The sequence below is a fragment of the Nyctereutes procyonoides genome, unplaced genomic scaffold, assembly GCF_905146905.1.
Source record: "Nyctereutes procyonoides isolate TBG_1078 unplaced genomic scaffold, NYPRO_anot_genome, whole genome shotgun sequence".
Taxonomy (NCBI): Eukaryota; Metazoa; Chordata; class Mammalia; order Carnivora; family Canidae; genus Nyctereutes; species Nyctereutes procyonoides.
Genome location: NW_026575140.1, coordinates 82862691 through 82879661, shown reverse-complemented (window position 1 = coordinate 82879661; position 16971 = coordinate 82862691). Strand labels below are relative to the sequence as shown.

Sequence of the window (16971 nt, the reverse complement as noted above, 5' to 3'; positions counted from 1 at the left end):
TGTCAAAAACCAAGCTTACAAGGTTCTTATAGGACATTACTTTGGGTGTATGTCGAACCCATTTTTGTTGTTGTTGTTGTTGAACCCATTATATTAAGAAAGTCCTGTTTCTTGATTAGAGCTTTGGAGGTGGAGATTCCTTTCTAAGAAACTGAACTGAGACTTGCACCCCTCCCAATAGGATGGGGCCTCTCTCCCAGCCACCTAAACCCACAGCAGGAAGAAGCACCTCCAAGGCCCACAGACCCTGTAAGCTTTTTTGGTTACTCACTCTTTAAATATTAGCCATTAGCTAAGACACATCAGATACTTGAGCAACACCTTTCATATGAAAGACAAAGATCAAAACAAATATTTAAAAGGGCAGTTGGAAGAGAGAGAAGCAATTCAAGGATCAAGAAAAAAAAAACTTAAAAAATTACAGTCTTGGGGCACCTGGGTGGCTCAGTGGTTGAGCATCTGTCTTTGGCTCAGTTCATGAACCCAGGGTCCTGGGATCGAGTCCCACATCAGGTTCCCCACAGGGAGCCCGCTTCTCCCTCTACCTCTGTCTCTGCCTCTCTCTCTCTGTGTCTCTCATGAATAAATAAACAAAATATTTTTTAAAAAAATTGCAGTCTTCAGAGTGACAAGATTCAACTCACTAATTACAGAGATAAGAAGGAAACAAGGTAGAAAGGGAAGACTCAAGAGAACAAAAATTCTGACAGATTAGAAATATGATAGCAGATATAAAACCTTCAACTTGGAGCTATCAACTAAATCTAGAGAAATATTCCAGAAAATAGAAAAGTAAAATAAGATGGAGTTATGAAAATAGGAGAAACAATAAGACAACTTAAGTCTCCAGTATCTACTAACAGAAGTAGCAGAGAGAAAAAAAAAATAGAAGAAACCTGCAACATAAGTGAATTAAAAAAAATGTAAGGTCAAATTCCTGTTACTGAAGAACACGAGTTTTTCGATTAAAGAGCTCAATACACACCCAGGATAATAGCTGAAAAAATAAAGGAACCATGCCAAAGCATATTATCACCAAGTTTCAAAAGCAATCCTGTTTGTCAACACCAGTTTTGGAAGAAAGAAGAAAATGTATTGAGGCTCACACAGTACTGAGGAAATGTAATTTCCAGCTGAGAATTCTCTACAGATAAACTATGAAACAGGTATGAGGTCAAACAAGAACCAGGCTTAGATGTGTAAGTACTCACACATTGACTCTCCAAGTACTCTTTCTTTCTAAGGAGGCTATGAAAGGAGCGCTTCTGGAAAATGAGGGAACGAATCAAGAATAAGCAAGACATGATATCCAAGAAAATTTTAAAAAAATCTTTACAGGAGAGAGAGGCAGAGGGAATTCCCAAGTGATGACCAAGGCCATCTGAAGATAAGAGGTGTCAAGTTAGCCTGGAGAGCACCAGGCCACACTGGGGAGGAAGAGGATGAAGAGGAAGAGCACCCGGAGGAGGGATATCTCCAAGAAATAAAAATGGACAGATTTGAGTTTAGTAGCTGAAATTTTAGGAGGGTATTTTGAGAGGATATTTGGAAGATTGTTTGTATATAAATGGATATTAGGTCCCTGGAAAATGGAAAGGGAGGAGGGAGAAGGAGAAGAAGTGGGGAGAGGAGAGAGGGAGAGTAAGGAGGGAAAGAGAGGAGGAAGAAGGTGATGGAGAGGGATCAGAGACTGATTCTTTTGTCAACCCCAAGGAAAAGAAAATGAGCAGAAAATAAAATGTAAACGTCAATTTACTAAAGGAAAGTTAAATTGAACATTGCTTGGTTCAGCAATAAATATTTAAATAACTACATTTTTCAGTAAAAATTATGGCCTAACTATATTGGGGGGATGTAAAAAGAGTGTGATATGAGTGTGTATGAATAAGAGTGTACGTGTCTGTGTGAGAATATGTGTGTAGAAAGTTTTCAGAAAGTAAAATCCCCATTTTACAAAGGAGAGTCAATAAAACCTATCTAAAACTGAAACAGATAGAAATTAGGTGTGTTTACGGGCGCCTGGGTGACTCAGTTGGTTAAGCAACTGCCTTCAGCTCAGGTCATGTTTCTGGGGTCCTGGAATGGAGCCCACATCGGGCTCCCTGCTCAGTGGGGAGTCTGCTTCTCCCTCTCCCTCTGCTCTTCCCCCTGCTTGTGCTCTTTCTTTTTCTCAAATAAATAAATAAAATCTAAAAAAAAAAGAAGAAAGAAAAAGAAAGAAAGAAAGAAAGAAAGAGAAGAGAAAGAAAGAAAGAAAGAAAGAAAGAAAGAAAGAAAGAAAGAAAGAAAGAAAGAAAGAAAGAAAGAAAGAAAGAAATCAGATGTATCTAAATCTGTTTAGAAAATCTTGTTTTGAAATATTTTGGCTAATATTAGGAAAAAAAAACTCTAAGAGTTGAGCATGATTTGCATCTGAGATTGGTACAGAGGAGGGGTGGCGTGGAGAGCTGCTTTTTAAATCACAATCCTTTGGTAGCTATTTGATTTTTAAGCGATGTACTTAAAATTTATAAAATAATTTGTGCATATACATATTTGATAAAAATAATATATATTATACATATTTTCTCCTCTTTGATTCCTTCCTTTGCCAGGGATTTTGAGTACAGTAGTGAAATACATCAGTTTCTTCTTTATGCTAATTTTTTCTGGCTTGCTCAGCACCAAGGAGCCTGCAATGTCTTGTTTTCTAGTTTTTATATGTCTTTGTGTAGCTCACCTTTAATTTTTTGGTCCACAAAGATACAAATCTATGAACCTCATGTTTCTTTTGTGTCTCTTGCTAAGAGACAGAGCCATGCTAATCCCTACAATGCACCAGAAAATGCCTATTACTGAGTCTGCTGTTGTATTCTTTGGAACAATGATTTATCTGAAACTCAGACAAGGCCTAAATAAAAAGGTAAACGTATAAAAGAAACGTTCTAGGAAATCTCCTTTCGTTTTGAGAGAGAAGATCCATCGGATCTAATAGTATAATAATAGCACTCTATGGGTCCATGCTAGGGATCATTTTTCTACAGTCATCTACCAAGTTAGTGACAAAAAGCGTCCAGACCCTGAGAACCCCATTCTAAGGGCTTGGGTAACGGAGACCATAAATGGGAACACCACAGAATAGGTCCTGCCCTGGAATGACCTTCCACCTCCAGGCCACTCGTGAAGCTATGGCTAGGTTTCAGATTTCTGGATTCAAGATTTGGATTTTAAAATAACACAAAATTATTGGGTTCTAAAATAACGATGAGCATCAAAGGCTATGACTGGCACCTATAAAACCTTTGAGGGCGTGAATTAGATCAAAACCAATTTATGTACAAAATACAGGGTTTTTAGAGCTGTGAGGAATCCATTGATGCTTGGAAGAGCTAAGTTAAAACAATTTAAACAAAATGCCATGTTTCACAGCAGGAAATAAAGTTTATGGAACTCATTACTTTAAAAAGTGAAACAGGAATTATACTTCCTAAAGAGGTTTAACTAAATTTATACATGACTGATCTGTAATGGGTTATTCATGAAAATTAGATTATATTCTCAAGCCAAACATTGGAGGTTAATGCTAAAGAAAAACAGTAACAACAAGAGTAACAACAATTAAATAATAATAATAAAATAATACTGAACTCAGTGAATCACTTTAGGTACTTTATATAATAGATTTACTTATTTAATTTACAGCGACTAGCAAGTTATTATTCCTCCTATTTTATAAATGACAGAAATGAGTCTCTGGTCAGTTAATTGCAGGCACACAATTTTAACCAGTCCAAAGATACATGTTCAGGATAAGGTGAGCCTCCTATGATGGCTGGTTCTGAGCAGAAAGGGCCATTTTTCAAGGGCAGATGAGTGAACCCGTTCAGGCTTGCATTTCCCTATTCTCCAAGTTCTTCCAAGGTGAAATCTGGTAAAAGGGGAAGAAAGATCAGAGATGACCGGTGCAGCCTGAGGAGTGTGTGTGTGAGAACACATGTCCCAGTTTGTCTAGGACAGACCCAGAGTAACCGTGCCCATGCCTCTCCATCACTCCGTCTGGGGAATAAGGAAATATTTTGGGACTGAGTAAACCAGTGTACCTCAAGTTTATCTCTTAAGTGATACAAACTTAAGAATATTAAAAATATTGTATGCTTATACTAAAACTTATCCTCAACAGGGCAAAAATCTTCAAAATATGAGACTCAGGGTTCTCACTACATCACAACCCTCAGGGCTAATTCAACCTCACAGTCTCTGGCCCTTCCCTGCTGCATATTTTTTATCTTCCTTCCACAGTAAAAACGCCGGATTCCAGAAATATTAATGCAATTATGCATTTGTTCAATTCTGCAATTTGTTAAGCACATCAAATAATTTTTAGAACTGCTACGTCCATACCACTAAAAAGAAACCCTAATCTACTGAAAAGAAACCGAGACCAATTTCTCCACTACACTAAGGCTGTGTAGTCAAAGTTTCATGTTAAAAAACTTACTTAGTTTAGCTTCCACCCCCCCCCACTTTCTTTCGGTGTGTTATAATATTTATGTGTTTTATTTGTACGCTGACATTTAGATTTAGATTTTTCTTTTTTAAAATTCCCATCTTGGCTTAATTTGTTTGAATATATAGATAACATTAGTGTGCTTCCAAAAGTCAAGACTGTTAAAAAATATTCAGAAAAAAATGTAATACTTTCTTCTTTCTTCTACTTTGTTCCCTTTTACTCCCCCATGGCCACCCTGCCACCCCTTACCCTGCTTATAGATAATCAGTTTTACTGTTTTCTGTGTCTGCTATGATTCACTTTGCAAAAAGAAGCACTTTGTGTGTTTTTTTTTTAAACTTAGCAGATAACTTAAGTACAACTTTCCATTATTTTGGGGAGATCTTTCTCACTATTTTTTTTTAAAGCTGCATGATACACCACTGTGTGTATAAGCCAAAGTTTATCCAAATCAGTTTCCTATCTTTGAGCACATAGTTTCCAATTATTTTGCAGTTACAAATAATACTACAATGGAAAATACCATATATGTATATTTTTTTATTGTTAAATGTGTGTTTTGTGGTAAGTTCCTAGAAGTGGAATTTTAAGTTCAAGAGTTAAGTGCATTTGTGGGATGGTTAGATATAGATAAATTTAGCCATGTGCCCCTTAAACATGTTAATTATAGAGACTTCATAATATATTCTGTTCATCTCTTAGGGCTACTTCTTCACAGTTATTTTTTTCTCTTTCCTTAGTTTTATTTTTTTTCCCTTAATTATTATGTGTGTGTGTGTGTGTGTGTGTGTGTGTGTGTGTGTGTGTGTAGACTTTAGTATTGATTTGACCAGCTCCACAAAAGCTCTTCTTAAAATTAAGATCAGGCCACCTGGATGGCTCAATGGTTGAGCTGCTTCTGCTTTTGGCTTAGGGTGTGATCCCGGGGTCCTGGGATCGAGTCCTACATCAGGCTTCTTGCAGTAAGCGTTCTTCTCCCTCTGCCTATGTCTCTGTCTCTCTCTGTGTCTCTCATGAATGAATAAATAAATAAAATCTTTTAAAAAATAAAATTAGGGATCCCTGGGTGGTGCAGCGGTTTGGTGCCTGCCTTTGGCGCAGGGCGCGATCCTGGAGACCCGGGATCGAATCCCACATCGGGCTCCCGGTGCATGGAGCCTGCTTCTCCCTCTGCCTGTGTCTCTGCTTCTCTCTCTCTCTCTCTCTCTCTCTCTCTGACTATCATAAATAAATAAATAAATAAATAAATAAATAAATAAATAAATAAATTTAAAAAATAAAATAAAATAATTTAAATTAAATTAAGATCACATTGTTCATACACTTACCTAGAAAGAAATGACATTTTGATGATGCCAAGTCATGCAAACCAAGAAGAGACGTCTGTCCATCTGCCCCAGTCTACATTTGTGTCATTCAGGAGCATGTAACAGCCTTCTGCAGATAAATTTTGTCTTGCTGATTATTCCTAAGTATGCTATCCTTATATTTTCCTTATTGTAAATGGGGATTTCTCTTCAATTATATTTTCTAATACTTACTATTATGTATATGTGAATCCTATTATTTTTTTAATGTTTACCTTATATCTTGCTGCAATGTTAATAGGGACATAAAGGCAAACATGCGCACATTGGGCAGCATTCATAAAGGTCTATTTCATTATTTCAGAGTAACATATTTAACAGATAAATTTAAGTAACATATAGGGGACTGCAGGGCTGCAGCATTGCTACCTAGATGAGATAACCAATTCAACTAGAAACCAGCTAATGAGTAAGTCTCTTAAATATTTAAAATACAGCTCTTGTTTAGATCATACTTTGTTTTGATAACCTTTTTTTGGGGGGGGATTGGGGAGGGGGAACCTGCTGGTCACACTGGAAATACATGAAAGTGAAATCTTCCAATATCCATTCCCAGAGGTTTCTTTCAGCTGGATCAGGTCTCCAGCTGCAGAACAAGCCCAAGTTTGGCATCCCCAGCACAAATGCTCTTCCCAGCTACCAGAGCAGACAGTGGAAGCTTGACCCCAGGCCTCAGAGTCTGAGCCCACTCCAATTAAACTAGTGTTGTTGGCTTTTTCAGAAATGGAAACGGGATCCAACTGATACTTGGCCGTACTGTCAAAATGAATGCAGTTGATACCTGATGTCCAAGCAAGGTTTATTGTAGTGTCAGGATCTTCACATACTTTCTGATAAATCGATCCTCTAAATCCAGTCCCAATACTGACATAAGGGTGTACCTAGAAGGCCAGTTCTGTAGCCTGCTGCAAAGTTATTTCTTGTCAGCTTCGATTTGGCACTGTCAAAAAATCTTCTGGTACCCACCAAACCAGCCCTCATAACTGAAGATATATTAAACCAGCAAAACCAAAGCCGATGTCCCTACCAAGGTTGATAAAACCCCCTATTGTAAGAAGACTTCATTTTTACTACTTGCCCACGTTTGGTGAAAAGGGTATCAAACATTAGCTTCAAACCTTGATAAATCTGGTCTTGAACTGTAATTTCCCAGAGAGTTATCCATGTTCCATTTTTCTGTGAAAGTCAGACCAGACTCACACTGTGTATATTTGGTCTCTGCTGTTCCACTAACTTAACCAGTGTCTGTATTAGATGAACCAGATGTTGAGAATTCCACACCACGGCATGACTTCGATTTCACATCCAGTTTCATCAACCCAAAACCGAATCCTCTCCTGGAAATAGGTCTGGTGGCTCTGCCAAGGCCAGCATATGATGTAGGACGTACACAGGCCACACGCAGCTCTGTAGGCGGCCACGGGAAGGCAAGGCCATGGGAAGAGGCAATCCGAGAGGGGCAGCGGCCACTCTGCCTGCTGCTGAGGTCCCTCAGCTCGCTCAGATAGCTCAGGGTTTAAGGGTAAAGGAAAATGTCATGTTTTCTTCACCACTGCCTTATTGTTCTTGTTAGATATTACTTATTTACTATTTGTTTCTTATATTTATTTTCTTAAGTGTTGGGTATCCCATATATTCTGTTATGTACTATTTTCATTGTCATTATTTTTCTTAAAGTCTCTTCTTTTGTTCTGAAGCTCTTCTTTCACTCAAAAGTTGTTGGATGAAAAATGTCCATTTTTTTGTTGCTTTCAAAGTGGACGTCATTTTATTTTAAAATTTTGTATTTTATTAATGGATTTTGGGGTTATCTTGCATTCTAATAAAAGTGTTGTGTTCCTGATATTTCTAATTTACCAGATTTATGGCGGTTTTGTTTGTGATCCTACATATGACCAATTTCCTTATGAATGATCCATATGTATACTTGGAAAGAAGGCATATTCTCTCCCATCAAAGTGATTAGATCTTTAGATCTAATCATTTTTTCACTGATGTCATCATCTGAGAGTGATGTATCCTTTCTCTTTAAAATATTTTATTTATTTATTTGAGAGAGAGAATGAGTGAGAAAGAGAGAGCACAAGCTGGAGGAGAGACAGAGGGAGAAGCGGTCACTCACTGCAGGGAGTCTGATGTGGGTCTCGATCTCAGGACTCTGGGATCATGACCTGAGCTGAAGGCAGATGCTCCACTGACTGAAACACCTAGGCACTCAAGAGTGATGTATATTATTATTAATGTTTTTTTAAACTACTTCTTGCAATTTTTTTTATTTTGTGTTTTATATCAGCTATTTCTCTCTTATTTGTTGCAGACATAATCATAACTATCAAATATTTATTGTGAACTGTAGCTTTCAACATTACACATATACATACAGGTTTTGTGCAATACTTCTGCCTGAATTCAATTCCGTCTGATATCAAGATTGTAATTTTTGCCTCTTTTTTGTTTTTCTTTGACTAGTACAGATTTTCCACGTTTCTTTTTTAGCTTTCCAGATATTTACATTTCCTGTATACAGAATAATTGGGTTTTGCTTCATTAGCCAACTTGAAAATCTACTTCATTTAAGTAGGTAACTTAGCTTATCCAGCTACTATAATGGAATACCATATACTGGGTGGCTTATAAACAACATGAATTTATTTCTCACAGATCTAGAGACTGGGAACTCAGAGACCAAGGCCCTGGAAGACAGTGTGTCTGGTGAGGGCTCATTTCCTAGTTCATAGACATGTCTCCTTACAGAGGAAGCTCTCTGGGACCTCTTTTATAAGGACACTAATCCCATTCATGAGGGCTCCCCACCCTCATGACTTAGTCACCTCCCAATGGCCCTGTATCCAAATACCATCACATTGGAAATTTGATTTAAACATATGAGGGTTCTCTCTTTTTTGGGGTGGGGAGGGAGTGTATAAACATTCAGTCTATAACAGTAGGTGAATTAAAACCTTTCATCTTTATATCATAGGATTGTTATGTTTGATCTCAAAACTGCCATATAATTTATGTTATTATTACTGATTATATTTGGAATATTCCTTTTTCTATGGAGTTTTTCTTCTTGCCATTTTAAAACCTATTTTAGTATCTGGTAAGTTTTTTTTTTTTTTTTCTCCAGCGGGTATATTTGTATTCTTCTCTCTAATCATATCTTTAGTCTTGGTTTTTCTTAATTTTTTATCATCTGGTTTTAATCCTTCATTATTTGCTTATAAAAAATAGTTTAGACTCTCACCTATTAACCTTATAGCAGTCAATGTTGTTCTTCCATTTTCTCTTTTCTTTCAGCTAGTTGTTTTCAGTTATATCTTTTCATCTTTCTCAGAAAATATAACATTTACCTACTACTATTCCACTCATTATACTATATTGTTTTAGACTTCCTACCTTTATGGTACTATATGCGACATGTATGTATACAATGTAAGTGTATATATACACTAGTATATAACACATGATATATAAAAATATAATATATGTGTATATATGCCTGTATATATAATATATAATAAATATATAATATATAATGCATATCCATGCACATGTGAATGCACACACACATTACTATGAATTATTTGTTGATGTTTACCTTGTTATCTTTTTAAAAATGTATTTATTAGAGAGAGAGAGAGCATGAGTACGGGTAGGGTGAAGGAGGGGCAGAGGGAGAGAAAGAGGGAGAATCTCAAGCAAACTCCTCACTGAGTGGAGAACCCAATGAGGGACTCAATACTATGACCCTGAGATCATGATATGAACTGAAACCAAGAGTCAAATGCTTAACAGACTGGATGACCCAGGTACCTCTACCTGGTTATCTTTTGTTTGGATGACGTTCATGCTCCAGTAGAATTCTTAGATTGAGTCTTTAATGGAGTTACTACATTCTTAAATCTGTTTTTCATAGCCTATATATGCAAAGAACCACTTGGCTGGATATAAAATCTTGACACTACTTTTTCTTTGAGTTTCCTAAAAAAGCTCCTTCAGTGTAGCCTTGCTATCTACATTGCTGTTTGGAAGTTTGATGTCTGCCTCATTTTTTTCCTTTAATCCTCATAAGGAATTCATCTTTTTGCTTGGGAAATATGTGGATTTTTTTTTTTCTATAAAGGCCAATTTTGCAAGATTTTCTCAAAATTCACTGTTCTAGATCAGTTTTATCAGGTATACAGTGGGACCTTTAAAATTTTAAATTCAATTTATTTCATGTCTTGGATTTTAATTTAATTTTTTTTTCTATTGGTTTGTTTTAGCTTTTCCAGGGACACCAATTATATGTTTGTTAGACTTTCCTTGCTTAGCTTTCATTGTCCCTTTCTCTCTGATACTCTTCTTTCATTTCATTTCCAGTCCTTTGTTTTCATGTCTTTCTTCACTGTCCCTCACTAAAATTTCATTTACATAATCACCCTCATGCATATTGTAATTTGTTCTCCACTTAAGAGATGGTTCTATTTTTGTCTACAGTTTTTTCCCCTTAGTTTAAGGCACTTGGCTATTCTCATTTCCTCCCCCTTTCCCACCACTTGCTTTTCTTTATGGTCCACTTGTGTTCTGAGATTTGCTCTTTCTTTCCTTCTTTATTTTGTGTTCTCTCTCTCTCTCTCTCTCTGTCTCCCTTTCTCTTTCTTTTTGCTTCATTTTTTTTTTTTTAATTTAAATTCCAGTTTTAACAAATAGTGTAATATTAGTTCCAGGAGTAGTGAGATTTGCATTTCTAATTCTACCCATGTGTTTATCTTCTAAAATCTCTCAATATTTTTTTTCAGAATATTTACTTTAATTTGGATAATTGTGCAATCATTTTCTACTGTTTCATTTTCAGTTGGGGGGGGGCATTTTAATCAACCAAAATGGTTTTATTCATATTTTCTGCATTCATATTTTACCATGACTTTGTTGAAGTTCATTTGATTTTCTTTTTCTTATTCTAAGGCATTTTGTAGATAGGTTTTTAATTTAAGACTGCTTTCCTCTGCCATTATGCATAAGTGCAATTAATCTAATATGTGATGCATAGGAGTTGGGGAGAGAAATAAAAAGTGATTTCATATATCTGGTTTCTCTTTTGTTTATTTAGGATCTCTAACATTCCCTCTTTACTTCCTTATTTTTGCATTTTGGTTCACTTCCAAGGGGCACCAATCCTTTCATTTTTATCTTTTTTAGTCAAAAAAGCAACATCACTATGAGGCACCACTTCTGATTCCAATAATAAATAAGTAACCTCCCTGTATCCAATTCTGTGAACAACCATGTTCACCACAGTCCAGATTTTTTATTGCACTTAGTGTTGTACTTTTTCTTTCTGAGGTGACTCATCTAGGTCTTCCACTCTGCTCTTTTTTTTTCCATATGGCCTCTTAAGCCTTTCCCTCCACTGCCTTTTATTTCACAGGCTATGGCTGTGGTGGGAACTCTTGTAACTTAATGTTAATTTCTCTATTTAAAAGTAATTTGAATTTTCTGTCTCCTAAAAAACACCAAATGTGTGGATCATGTGTTTCATTTCTGCCCCTTGTTTAACTTACAGGTTTTAGGGAGTATGTCTGAAGATACTTGGATTTAGAAGGCCACTATGATGGTCAAGAATGATAATTTTAAAAGGACACAGACTTGGAAGAACAACTGGAATTTTAATAGCATTTAAAGAGGCTGTATCCTGCATAAAGAAAACTGGATAAGGAAAACCATGGCATAGGGTAAATTTAAAGGGATAGCTCAGAAATAATTTGATACTATTACAGAATAAGCAACCTTAAATAACTAAACAATGAAATTAGAAAGATTAGCTGAGTTTAGCTCTCAGAGGATCCCAAGTACTATGGTAAAGAGAGTGGAATTTATTTATTTCTTATGCAGAGAAGAATATAAATGAGGGTGGAACACAAGTTGTTTATTTATTCTTACCACATATCATTTGTTTCAAACGCAAGGAAATTACAATCTATAGATAACCTATGACATGCCAAGTGCAATTCACTGCATTATTTTATTTAACTCTTACAAAAACTCATGAGGTAAATAATTGGAATTATTAGAAAATTAAATAAATGTAAGTAATAATATTAGATTTACAGCCTAAACCTAGACTGTCATGATTCTCAAGCCCATACACTTTCCACCAATACCACATTGCCCTCCTAATCACACAAGGGATTATGAAGAAGGATGAACCAGAATAGAGGGAGATTAGGGCAAAAGGCTGACCCAGAAATTGGCTAGCAGGACAGTAACAAGATCAGTGCATGTGGGAATTGTCAACCTGTGAAAAGAAATAGGGTACATTTTAGCACAAAAATAAGTAGGAACTAGTGGCAGTACATTATAGCACTTAGGAGCACAAGTTCTAGAAACAGACTGCCTAAGTCCAAATTCTGCTCCAGGATTTATTAAATGTGTGACCTTGAGAGAATTATTTATTATTTCATTGCTTAAGTTTGTTTTTATTATTTAAAAGTGGGACTCCAGTTAGAGAAAAGCAAATATCATAAGATTTCACTCATATGTGGAACTGAAGAAACCAAACAAATAAGCAAAGAGGGAAAAGAGAGAGAGAGAGAGAGAGAGAGAGAGAGAGGCAAACCAAGAAACAGACTACAGAGAACAAACTGATGGTTACCAGAGAGGATGTGTGTTTGTGTGTGGGGGGGTGATGAGGATGAAGGAGGGCACTAATCATGATGAGTACTGGGTGTTTATGGAAGTGTTGAATCACTCTACACCTCAAACTAGTATTATACTATATGTTGACTAACTGTAATTCAAATAAAAACTTTTAAAAATAAATAAAAATGGGACTATCAATTTCAAATGGGTTGTTGTGTTTCTCAAATAAGTGGAAACTTACATGGTGCCTGGAACGTAGTATGTATCAATAAACACTACTTACAGCTACTATTATTATTACCATTTTTATTTTCATTACCATTAATGTTTAGAAATAAAAGAATACAAAATGCTCCAAAGTCTCCAAGCTGTATATTTTTAGGTGACTGGCAAGATGGAGGTACGCTGAAGGACTGATTAAAAAATCTAAAAAAAAAAAAAAAAAATCATTTATAGGGAAAACCAGTGAATTTGTTTTGGGAGGGAAAATCATGCCTTTAATAGCTATGACTTTTCTGATTTCTTCAGTCTGTTAAGTGTCTATGTGGGAGTTTTTATATAGGGATTTTTCTCAATAAATAGTGCATTTCCCTCTGTTATTCACTAACATGCTGATTCTGACATTGAACTGGTTTCTTGGACTTGGAGATCAGTTCCCACCAATCAGCTCACCAGCTGAAACCTTTTGAGTTTGACCTGCTACCTTCTAGAATCTGTATTCAGCTGCTCTTTTTTATTCACCTACATTCTTGCCATAGCTCAGCAGCTGGGAATTCAGTTTGTACCATCACTGAACCATAACGCCCAGCTTACAGACTTCAAGAGTCACAAAACATGCCTGGTAAGCATTCGTGTGTTTGTATGGCATATAAGCTACTTAGATTTCAAAAACTGAGATTAAAAATTGTGATATTGTGTCAAGTAAGTCATCTATTTTGCATTCCTAATCGCCTTTTAAAGCACAAATACTGAGTATACACTTAATGTTTTACTACATACCAAATTTGATACTTGGAATATGTAATTGAATGGGAGACAGTTCCTGCTATCAAAAAAGGTCCTGAAAAGATGGTAGTATGCATAAGAAAATCACTCATCACAATACATTGTGATGAGGATTGTATATAAAGTGCTACGAAAGTATAGGAGAAGCTCTAACATAGTCTACATGAGACAGGGAGAAGGCTTCCTGGAATTGCTGACCTTGGAAATGGAGGGGCTAGAAGGATGAAATTCCATGTGGAGCGTCTACCATTTGCATAAGAAACACATTTAAGTAGCAACTGCTAGTCTATGTAGTAGGAGGGTAGGAAATGGGTCTGAGAAGGAGCCAGATTGTATCCAACCTAAATGTCAGAAAGAAGGCTTTGACATTGTTCTAATGGGGGGAAGGGGGGAAGCCACTAAAAGGTGTTAGGGTGGGGGATGGGGAATGGGGGTGATAACCAGGTTTGCATCCTAGAAGGATTCCTTTTTAGCAACCCTGTGGACTGGGTATTGAACTGTGTCTGCAGTATCACAGCATTAAAGTTTCCACATGCACTTGAGCACCCAATCAATGAGACTAAACCAATCATGGGTTCATACTTCTATGTTACAGATCAAAAGGCAGGTTGTGGATGAATTGTCCAAATTACTTTGCCAACATAAGGCAGCAGCCAGGCTGAGCCCTGATCTATATCCCAGCTAGCAGAGGGTCAAAGAGCCTCTTAATTCAATTCCCTATAATCTTCAAGTAAGTGCAAAATTTCAAAAGCTTCCCCAAATGAGATGGTTTTAAAAACTGAGCTGGATTCACTGTAGAAGTTAAGTTTAGGTTTTCTTAGGATTGAGTTTGCTGGATATACCTTGACTGCTCTTTACTGTCTCTTATTAATGTTGCAAAAAAAATGTTGCCAAAGAAAAGATGAACTTTTGCTTCACTGACTTTGTCATGTTCTTTGGGAAGATAAAAGAATAGCACAGGGTGTGGTTCAGATGGTGGGTAAAGGAACTGTATAGTAAGCAACCACAGAAGTGAGTGATACCTGGATAAATTCAAGAACAACTCTAAACAGCTTCTAGTCTTTTTGCTAAAAATGACAGTAATTTTGTAGTCTGGATCTTAGAGTACAGAGTTACATCCAGTTCCAAAACCCATCGGTTCTATGTGTCTAAGTAAATTATTGCACTTCTCTCAGCTTGAGTCTGGGGGACAATGTTCGCAGACACAAGATGGCAATGACATGTTACCTTTTAAAAGTGCCTTTATTTCCTTAAACGGTCAGCTTTTCCTGATACTTGACTCAGAATCAGGATCCTGTAATCCAGAAGGTGTAGGTCTCCCTTTGTTCTCCCTTTCTTTGGCTTCTGCAAAATAGCATGGCTCTCCCCATCCAAGCACTCTGTCATCTCTGTCAGGATTCTACTGGCTATTGAAACCACCTGCCAGGAAATTTCTTGGGATACAAAACAAAAAACAAAAAACAAACAAAAGAAAATGGTGACATCAATACTGACAGGTCCCCATGGATTTAGCCATGGTTTCTGACATTGCAGAATAATAATAATAATTTTTTTTAAAAAAACAGGACAAATAGTCTCCCCACAAACATGTAACTTTAGTGATAGACTAATGCCTTAAAAAAACATAATTATCTTTATAGCCTCAGTGTTGACACAGACAGGGCTTTCTCTAGGGACCACTGGATTCAAGGAATGTGTAAAATGTCCATTTAGGAACTGAAGTGTTATCTTTCACGCCACAAATCTTTTTTTTCCCCCCTCGGTGGAAATCTCAGAACTTTCCTCTATAATCCTCACAGAACAAATGGGGAATGAAAATGAGCCTTATATTCATGAAGGCAGTATGCTTTACCAAAGAGTAGCAAATGTACAACTCTTGTTTTACAGCAAGGAGGATCAAGGGAGTTATACCAAAATATCACAGACAACTTTTCTTTGTCCTTGGGTTTTATTCTCCCGAGACGCCAGGGACCAAGGCTTATTGGAGGGTTGGGAGGATATTTTAGTGTACCCTAGAAAGTACAAAAACACAGATTATCGTACTGGGTAAATACTCAACTACTTCTGCAAGAGGATACTTCTTTTATCTCTTTATTTGAAGATAGGATTTTCTTTTTTAAGTCTTCGAATTCAGGAGACTTTCAGTAAAATTCATAAATACTTATTCTTTCATGGCACCCCTCACAGATTATACCTAAATCCCACTGGAGAATTCTGATTATACTTCTCCAAGAGAGCCCTTGGACTTTTTTAGGGTGGGCTTAACTCTCATCTTTGCAAAAAGGACAGTGTTCCCATGGTGATGAGCATGATATCATCAGGACTGGTTCCAGCAGTGGGTACAGACCCATTGCTCACCACAGGAATAGATGGGATAAGAGATAACAGCATTTTCTGTTCAAACACAGATAACTCAGGCTAGCCAGGAAGATGAGCCAGGCTAACAAGCCAGGAATTTTCAGTCAATGTAAGCCTGATAGATTGTTTAAAATGATTATCCTCTTCGCTGTCAAAGGTACTCTAAAATAGCAGGAATTCTCTTGTCCTATTTGGCTCCTCCAAGGATATGTAGCCCATATGGGTAGGTGGCAACTTGAATACATTACTGAGATGCTAATATTAGGCTTTTGTGAGCATGAAAAGCTTTCACTCTCTATTAAGCCAAATTACATAAAGCAGGAGCTGGAAAGTCAGCTATAGAGTACCTTTTGCAGAAGGCTGGAAAACTGATATAAGCTTTGCAGCATGCTATGGCTTTCCAATCACCTAACTTTATTCTAAATAGAAAAGTTATACTCTTTGCAAAATTCTATTATGCCAAATCATCCTTCTAAAGCCATAAGCATAAGAGAAGCACGAATCCATGTATGATCCCCTTCTCTGACTCATCACCAATTTAACTAACATAGGTCTATGTATAAGCTAGCCTAAAATTAGTGAATCTTTACCTACTAATATATGCCCTTCAATATCCTAGCTTTCAAGACTATAACAAGGGTATTCACTTGTCAGTACGTCCATCTATCCATCTATGTATCCAATAAGTTGTCTATTTCTTAGGCTTTCATTGAGTACTGACTATATTCTAGGCACTATGCCATACATAATGTCTAGAATAAATAAAAAGATGAATATTATATAGTTCTTACCCAAGAGAAATGCAAAGTCTGACAAAAGGAATGAATACATAAACAAGTAATTACTATGCAACGTAATGTTTTGAATGGGAGTTTGTACTGAGATGTACACAAATGAAGGTATAGTTAACTTTTCTGTGAAAGTCAGGGAACATATAACAGAAGAGCTAGCACTTAAGATGGGCCTGGGTCTAGGCTGGGTAGAGACCTTGGGAGTTTCTACAATATCTCTGCTTCATAAGAGAAGACTAAAAAACAGGGAGTATAGACATCAGTAGAAGAAAAGTACAAAATAGATCCCGAATCTTCCACCCCATACCCACTTCTGGCACTCCTGTCCATACACACA

At 36.7% G+C, this 16971-nt stretch overlaps 1 pseudogene; it reads right to left on the bottom strand.

Moving 5' to 3' along the window:
- LOC129496964 (voltage-dependent anion-selective channel protein 2-like) overlaps positions 1–16971 on the bottom strand; it is a 33787-nt pseudogene that overhangs the window by 5061 nt on the left and 11755 nt on the right.